Consider the following 9,547-nt stretch of genomic DNA (forward strand, 5'->3'; position numbering starts at 1 on the left):
AGATTATTTAAGGTTGTAGAATAGCATTAATAAAAAGTGGTTACACCAGAAAAAGGGGGGGAACCAAGATTTACTTGAAAAATATAACATTTTAATAAACTATTAAGAGGTTTCTATTAGTATTCAGAGATTTAGTAAAAAGGCTAGAAGGATGTGTTAGGCGGCAATGGCAGAATGTTGCGTAAAGAAAATGTTAGCTGAAAGCTGATTGGAAAGTATTAACTGGATTAACGAAAGAAAATGAGTTATCGGGAAAGAGAAATTTTTGGCTGAAAGAGCGCTAGTCAAAGATGTAAATTCAGCTGTTGTTTAAATTTTAGATGGGGTAAGAAAGTAATTAGCGAGGGAATGGATTAAGGCTGGAGAAAAAAAAGATTACACAATAAAGGGATGTTGAAGCTAAGCTTTGAGTGTGCTCTTGGGAGAAAAGTTATTGCAGAGATGGGATGAATTTGTAGGGTAAAAGAAAATTAAAGTGAATACAGGAAGTGAAGGTTGTGGGTAAAGATAAGGAGACGGTTGGATGAAGTGAATATCGTTTGAGGGCAGTGGGGGTGAAATTTTAGATATTTGGGAGTGAGATTGAAGGTGGGCTTAAAGAGAGGTGATCTAGAAGGAGGGAAAAGAGTGTGTTGGTGTTTAGTCTTTGGAGAAAAAATGGATCAAAGAGGAATGAATGGAGATATTTAACCAACGCTTTAAGGGTGGGAGGGGTGTCCTCGAATGTTGGAGGAGGGAAGGGAGGCTTTGTGGGCATGTTTTGGAGGGCAATGCGGGTGAGTTTTGATAGAGGAATGGTGAAGTGAGGTGGGATTACCAATCTGTTGCGAGGGCGCAGGGAATGATTTGTGAGGGATTCGAAAGCGGTATTTGAGTGAAACTTGAAGTCTTCAAAGAGGTCATCAGTACTGTAAAGGAGGGTTGTGGGATTGGCAGTTTGGAGGAAGTTGGAGGAGTATAATGTATGCTTCTAGGAGGTTGTTCTAGCAGGCTGCTTGAAGCGTGTTTAATGGAGTGTGGTGAAAATGTTTAATATATGAAATTTTCTTGTTGGGATTTTCTTTTTGGGTCGGACCGGCAGGCCGGACTTGAGTCCTGGAAGAAAAAACAAAGTGCCTGACTGTAAGGAGGGGTAAAGTATTTAAAAACTGTAGAAATGATCTTCTGGCAAGAAGTAAACAATGCGGATATTGAAGTCATGGCCAACTGCCTTGGAATCGCTAAAAAAAAAAAAAAATTTAGCTGAATGGGAAAAATTTCATTTGCAAAAGAAATGAGTATTATTAACATATCAATGTTTTATATTAAATTAAATATTTGATATAGGAAAAATTAAAAATTTTAAAATACATTTATTATTGTAAAACTAAACTTCAATTTTGCAAATTGAAAACAATTATTTTTAACATTAATAATTTTTAAAAAATATTTATGATACGGAAATTAAATTAAATAATTTATTAAAGTAATCAAAATAAGTTAAGACAATCAATTTGTACAAAATTAAGTTTAACAATAAATTATTGGTAGACATTGACAAAGAATGGCGACTGAATTAGGTGAAGGTCGAAATAAATTAACAGTTAATCATGTTTAAATTATGCTACAATGGTTATGCGGAAGGAAATGATGGCGACGTAGACCTAGGGTGTGTGACCGTTGCACCAAGTCATAGCTTTGCTTCACCATTGCTGGCACTTAAAGGTGAAATGCGTTATTACTTAAATGTAAGCCGTTCATCGCGTACAGATCTGGCAGGACAATGACAATGTCGTAGGTACATAATGAAAATCTAAATTTTTAAAGAATCAAAGCGTTCTCGCGTACGGATCCAAGAGACCGAATTTTACGTCTTGAAAGATGGCGAAGACAAATATGAAAAAAAATAAAGACATTTACAACTTTTTGTTAGTCACATATAAGTTGTTCTAAAACTTAAATCTGAGGAAAACAAAGCTGTTTGTAAAGAAAATGTAAACATTAAATGGGTTTTATGCTTTTGATAATTGTAATGATTTTCTAAATACTTAAAATCAAAAATCACAAAATTTTGTAATATACAACCTATAACTTGATTATTATTATAATCAAAATATAAATATTACATATACAATTTAATAGCAAATCTTGTTTAACACGTACTTAATTTGGCTACTTTGCTTATAGTCAAAATATATACTTTAGACAATTTAACCCGCAATCTGTTGGATGCGACTTTCTTGGGCCAACTTTTTGCACGCACATTATATTTGTTTTTCGGGCCAACTGTTGCTGCGCAATACATTCCTGTTTGGAGCCAACTTATTTTGCAACATCATTTCTTTCTGGGGCCAACTGTTACTTGCGTGCAATATTTTACCTCTTGTTGGCGCCAATAATATTGCAACATACATTAAACCCGTCAGGCGAACTTTTCTTGGTTGCGATATTACCTTAGGGCACCAAATCAGGAAAATGGAAACCCAAATTTCAATTAACTGTAGAAAGTCAAGCCAATGGGCAAAATGCCAGTCCCAAAGCCAATGGTTCAAAATAAAAATAGCCTAACCCGGAAAAGCCAGCTATATATATATATATATATATATATATATATATATATATATATATATATATATATATATATATATATATATATATATGTATAGTATATATATAAAAATACCATGACATAGTTGTAGTATATACCATCACATTCCATTATAATCAAAATGAAGCGCTAAGCCACAAGGGCCATACAGCGCTGCTCATCACATTCCAGCACTACTATAAATACCATCATATTCAAATGTCACGTGCTAGTATATATACCATATTAAAGCAATAGTATATATACCGTCACTTAAAAGAATCCATATATCTCTGAATTTTCGTATATTTCTTGCATGTTTACCTCTGCAATTATAACTACAGTGTATAGACTACATTCTTAAAGTACTTAAAAGTGACAATGACCAGATATTTAAGAGAAATTTAGGAAAAATGCCTACCGCAGTAGCAGGAACCCTTCTTCCACGATCTTCTGGGAGCTAGTGGGGGAGGATGGCGCTCCCGCGCTGCTCAACCTCCCAAAATTGTGACGTCAGAGATTTTTAGCACTCTGATTAGTTGATCCATAGCAGCAGTTTGATTCCTCATTGGCTGGTTGATGGGGGTACCAGGACGAGTTAGATTTAGTCACGTTATAAAGAAGGCAAGGTTTTAATTGGCTAAATATTCGCGCTAAAAGAAATAAATGAATTCTGATTAGTAGCGGCACAAGTGATACAAACTTATCAGTTATTAACGAAGAAAGTGATAGCCCACTATGCTAATCTTTTAGTTTAAACAATATACAAATATTCCCCCAAAAATCTCCATGAATATGTATTTATTCAGGGATTAGCAAAGCATATATTGAAATCTAAAACGTTATATCATCATTAGTTAAGGAAATATTTGAGAGTAGAGTTAAAATTGCTGGGTATTTTATCCTAAAGGAAATACTCTTATTTAATATCCCGCCAAAAGGGAAAATTCTTTGTTGTTGGTGGATGGCTTTTGATCCACGGAATTGGAGCCTTTTTCGTTCTTCACCTCAAACCTGATGATTTTAAAGTGATCTTGACCGATGGTATACAGGTGACGTGCACCTTTAATGACCTAATTAACCATTAACTAAGTATATATGATTCTTACGAGTTTACCGTAGGTGCAGGGAAGCTAACACACAGGTACCTATTTACTATTAGGTAACAAGGACAGCAGGTGCACCGACTAACACTCAGGTACCTGTTTAATACTAGGTAACAAGGACGGCAGGTCCATGGATTATTATTATAATTACGGGGAAGCGCTAAACCAGCAGGGTTATATAGCACCTGTGGGGGTATGGAAGGTATTGAGGCTTAATTCAGGGAACTGGAGCACAGATCCAATTCCCTAGATCCAAAACCCCTCACCAGGTGCATGGAGGCTAACAAGAGCATCAGGTGCACGGAGGATAACACCCAGGTACCTATTTACTACAAGGTTAACTAGGACGGCAGCCTGTTGCTCGGAGATAAGGCATTTATTAGCGCTTAATATTAAAAAATACAACGCGTGTCCCTGATAGTACAACTAATATATTATTTTGCAGAATTCTGACATTTTTTTTGGGGGGGGGGGTTTAGGAGTCAGACTCCACATCCCGCCTTCCCTCATATTATTACCATCATAACTAAAGCGCTAAACCCATATGGGTCGTTCAGCGCTGCCTTAATATACTAATTTTGATGAATGCTAAGCATATTGCAAAATATTAATATATATATCCGGTTAGCATAGGCCAGTAGGCCTAACGCAGTGCTCGTTTTTTATTCTCATATTTACATATTTACATAGGAGGGGTTCGGGATATTAGCAGTTTGGAGGGATATGTTTGTGTATCTTTATAGGTATATGCTTCTAAACTGTTGTGTTCTGAGCACCTCCGCAAAAACAGTGATTATGTGTGAGTGACGTTAAAGTGTTGAATGATGATGAAAGTATTTTCTTTTTGGGGATTTTCTTTCATTTTTGGGTCACCCTGCCTCGGTGGGACACGGCCGACTTGTTAAAAAAAATTACATATTAATATGGCGCATATATTAGAGGGATATTATGTATATATATATATATATATATATATATATATATATATATATATATATATATATATATATATATATATATATATATATATATATATATATATATATATATATATATATATATATATATATATATATATATATATATATATTGCATCTTTTGACTAGGCTACAGAAATTCTTTCTGGTGGAATTATAGCCCAGAATTAATTTCTTACATAATATACCTCTAATATATGCGCCATATTAATATATATATTAATATGTGGCCCAAAAAGAAAAACGAAAGTTTCTCTTAAATTTAGTAATTTATACGGGAGAAGAGGTTACTAGCCCCTTGCTCCCGGCATATTAATCGCCTCTTACAACACGCATGGCTTACGGAGGAAGAATTCTGTTCCACTTCCCCATGGAGATAAGAGGAAATAAACAAGAACAAGAACTAGAAAGAAAATAGAAGAATACCTAGAGGGGTGTGTATATATATGCTTGTACATGTATGTGTAGTGTGACCTAAGTGCAAGTAGAAGTAGCAAGACATACCTGAAATCTTGCATGTTTATGAGACAGATAAAAGACACCAGCAATCCTACCATCATGTAAAACAATTACAGGTTTTCGTTGTACACTCACTTGGCAGGACGGTAGTACCTCCCTGGGCGGTTGCTGTTTACCAACCTACTACCTAGGATATTTATATATATATATATATATATATATATATATATATATATATATATATATATATATATATATATATATATATATATATATATATATGTATATATATATATATATATATATATATATATATATATATATATATATATATATATATATGTATATATATATATATATATATATATATATATATATATATATATATATATATATATATATATATATATATATATATATATATATATATATATATATATATATATATATATATATATATGTAAAGGTAGAAAGTTGAAAGTGAACATAGAAAAGAGTAAGGTGATGAGAGTATCAAATGATTTAGATAAAGAAAAATTGGATATCAAATTGGGGAGGATGGAAGAAGTGAATGTTTTCAGATATTTGGGAGTTGACGTGTCAGCGGATGGATTTATGAAGGATGAGGTTAATCATAGAACTGATGAAGGAAAAAAGATGAGTGGTGCATTGAGGTATATGTGGGGGCAAAAAATGTTATCTATGGAGGCAAAGAAGGGAATGTATGAAAATATAGTGGTACCAACACTCTTATATGGATGTGAACCTTGGGTTGTAAATGCTGCAGCGAGGAGGCGGTTGGAGGCAGTGGAGATGTATTGTCTAAGGGCAATGTGTGGTGTATATATTATGAATAAATTAGTGTGATAATTAGATGTATTAATAAAATATTATATAAAGATAAAGGTTTGTTTAGTATATATGTCATATTAGAATATTGATAATAAGTAGAATATATAGATGCATAAATCTGTAGGGATGATAATTAATAATAATATATATATATAAAATCAAGCGATTACCACAAGGGGGTTATATCACTCATCACTGCTGGAAGAAGGGGTTACTCGTTCTGCAACTGAACATGCTTCAGAGGAGGCACTGTACAAGGACTCAAGTCGGCGAGGGTTTCCAACTTCATAAAGTTCTTGCTCTTAGACAGCACGTCAATGGAGACAAATGCCATTATCTTAAACACCTGACGATCCTGCTGGAGTCAGTCGACAGGAATATTCTCATCCAAGCGTTCAGGAACCCGCTTTTTACATAACTCGGATTCTTTTGATCCTGAAATGTCGAACCAGTGCAACTTGCCTCGCACTCTACAAGGAGTTTGGATATTGCAAATTAACTACGAGAGATTATATTACTACATTTCTAGACATGACATCTCCTGAGCTTCTTGGTATTCTTCACCTCCTGCAAAAACAGGATTGGTAGTGAGCTGAAATTTCTTGTAAACACAGATTTATGAAAGTATTTCCCTTTTAGGATTTTGTTTCTCCTATCCGCTGACACTCCACTCCAAAATCTGGAAGACTTCCATCCTCCTGTTGAATAATATATATATATATATTTTTATATCACCTTATTTTTTCTTTCACCATAGGAATATTTTATTCATAATTCTCTTCAGAGATTTAAGAGATACATTGTTCATATAAAGGTGGCAATACTTTGGTACTATTTTAAGTCTTGACCTGATTCTTCCTTCACCCCTGATTATATAAAAAACTCATCCACTCTCAGATTACTGGGAATCGTTTTCCCAAAATGAGCTCACTATCCTTTGAAAACCTCACTGCAGACCTGCCCCCTACACATAATTGAACATCTGCCACTTGCGATCCCTATACCCTGATGAGCCTTTTCCAATCCTAAATGCCAAAAGATCACCTTTCTAAATAGCCAATGGTTCCTGTAAACACTGGTCAACAACACATAATATGGCCAAGTTCTCCTATTTTCTGACTTTTTCCTTTACTCTAATCTTGCAGCTAACTCCCTCCTTTCCTCCCTGACTTATATAATTATTTATCCTTTGCCATACAAGAACTATGCATAGTCCCACACACCTGCTTCCCATCTTCCAGGCATTTAATATAATTGACGCTCTCTGCCAAAACAGATCCACTGCTATTTGGCTCTTTATCTGCTCAAACCAGCTGTTTAGGCCCCTCTTTGATACTGTCTATTAACCCCCATGGCTTGCCTCTCTCCTCAGGATTTCCTGCACACAAACCATGTACCTCAAATCAATTCCTCTCCTTCACTTCCCAAAAACCTCTTTCGGCATTAATACTGCCTGCAATTAACGCAACACCATTTGCCTGGATGTCTTGTCGAATCTCTCCAAGGCTGGAGTTGAACACAACTGATAACATCCCCACTCTCATTTGCTCTCCTTGCCAGCACGCTCTTTCTCCTTCCCTATACACTTCTGAGCATCTTGCTATTTTTTCTCATATTGACCTCCCTGCGATTCTTTCATCATCATTCCTACAGTCGGTTTCCCGACCCTTTCCTGTTTAAACCCAGACTTCTGCTGCCTTCATGAATTTTACCTGCCCAACCTCTTGACCCTATGCTATGCTTCAGGTAGAATCGCTACTCAAAGCTGTTCTGGATGCATTACACTGTCTTTTAGGATAAACCCTCACCGCAATCTTCTGATGCTTCTATTCTCCTGACCCATGCCTTTTCCTAGGTCTGACTAGAAGTGATTGTTACTTGCCCTCTTCATAGTACTAAGTCTTAAGTCTTTCTAAAAATATCCAACAAACTACTGTCATTTCGTCATATAGGTTATATTAAGTCACTTTCTTAAAATATGTCAACCTACAGACTCAACCTTTCTGTAGAAGGTCATCAAGGCTCGTATCATTTACATGCATAAATATACTACATCTCTAAATTTATCCTATTTAGATATCCTATAAATTACTCTCAATGGTCAAGCTCTCATATCTTACTCTAAATTACTCTTCTCATTCCTCTATAGGTGAAAAGTAAAACTTCTGATATCTTAATCCATATCTTGAACACATTCAACCCCCTCAACGAAAAATATATATATATATTATATTAATATTAAATTATAAATATTAAAATATATATATTATTATAAATATATATATTATATATATATAGGTAATTATCTGCCTAAGTTCTTATGCTTGGTACAAACTATTAGAAAAAATTTTACATAATTTGAAAATATTTAACTAACATAATATGTCACTGTATTTTTAGTTTAAATGACTCTTAGATAGTTGGTTACTAAAAAAGTTGTTAAATGAGTGTTCGTTCTTTTCAATAATTTTAACTGAAATATATATTAAACGTATAAGACATTTAAAAATTATATATATATATTATATATATATATATATATATATATATATATATATATATATATATATATATATATTATATATATATAATATATATAATATATATATATAATATACAATAACTATTTTAAAATGAAGTTTTATTCTTTTTGGATTTTCATATTATATAAAGATGTAGATTTTTTTATAGTGTAAGTTATTAAATTTTAAGAGTTTTTATGAATTTTGTCTCAAAAGAACTACTTAGAAAACTTAGCTAATGTGTAAATTACCCTTGAACAATTTATAATAGCTTAACGAAGTAAATGCTATTTTAGGGATTTAATTAATCACAATGGAATTAATTACTCTAAACAAACACAGTTTAAATTTGTATGATTTTGTGTTAGGTTAGAAATTGAAAGTGAACGAAAATAAAGGTGATATGTCAAATATTTTGAATTGATATCAATTGGGAAGATATGGAAATGCAATTTTTCAGATACTTGGGAGTTGCTGCGCGATGATTATGAGATATTAATCATAGAATTATGAGAAAAATATGTGCGTTATATATAGTCAAATATATTATATATGATAATATAGATATGTATATATATATATACATACATCTTATATGATGTGAAGTTTGAAATGCATCAGCAAGACTTGGGTGGAATTCTTTATAAAATTGTGTAATATTATGCAAAATTCGTTGAATAAATTGAAATTTAAAAGTTTATAGACAGAGATGAGGCATTTCAAAATGGATCAAGGATGAATGGAAGATATAACATAAAAACTTTTGAAGGGTTGAAGAGGAAGGTGTTTTGTGGTAGTGATTCAGCAACTTGACTGTTAAAATGAATGAGAAATGTAATTGATAATCTTTAAAGGTTGCTAGGGAAATTACTTTTTCATCCAAAGTGGACTATCCTTGAACTCAATTCAACTTTTAAAGAGATATGTTTGGATATGTTCGTTACTAATGAATACTTTAGCGTTGTATTCCCACACCTCTGAAAAACATGTAATCATGTAAAGTTGATATGATGAAAATTTCTTTTTGGATTTTTAGTCATGCCAAAACTTTTGAAAAAAATTATA

This window comes from Cherax quadricarinatus, chromosome 27, assembly GCF_038502225.1.
Source record: "Cherax quadricarinatus isolate ZL_2023a chromosome 27, ASM3850222v1, whole genome shotgun sequence".
NCBI classification, from domain to species: domain Eukaryota; kingdom Metazoa; phylum Arthropoda; class Malacostraca; order Decapoda; family Parastacidae; genus Cherax; species Cherax quadricarinatus.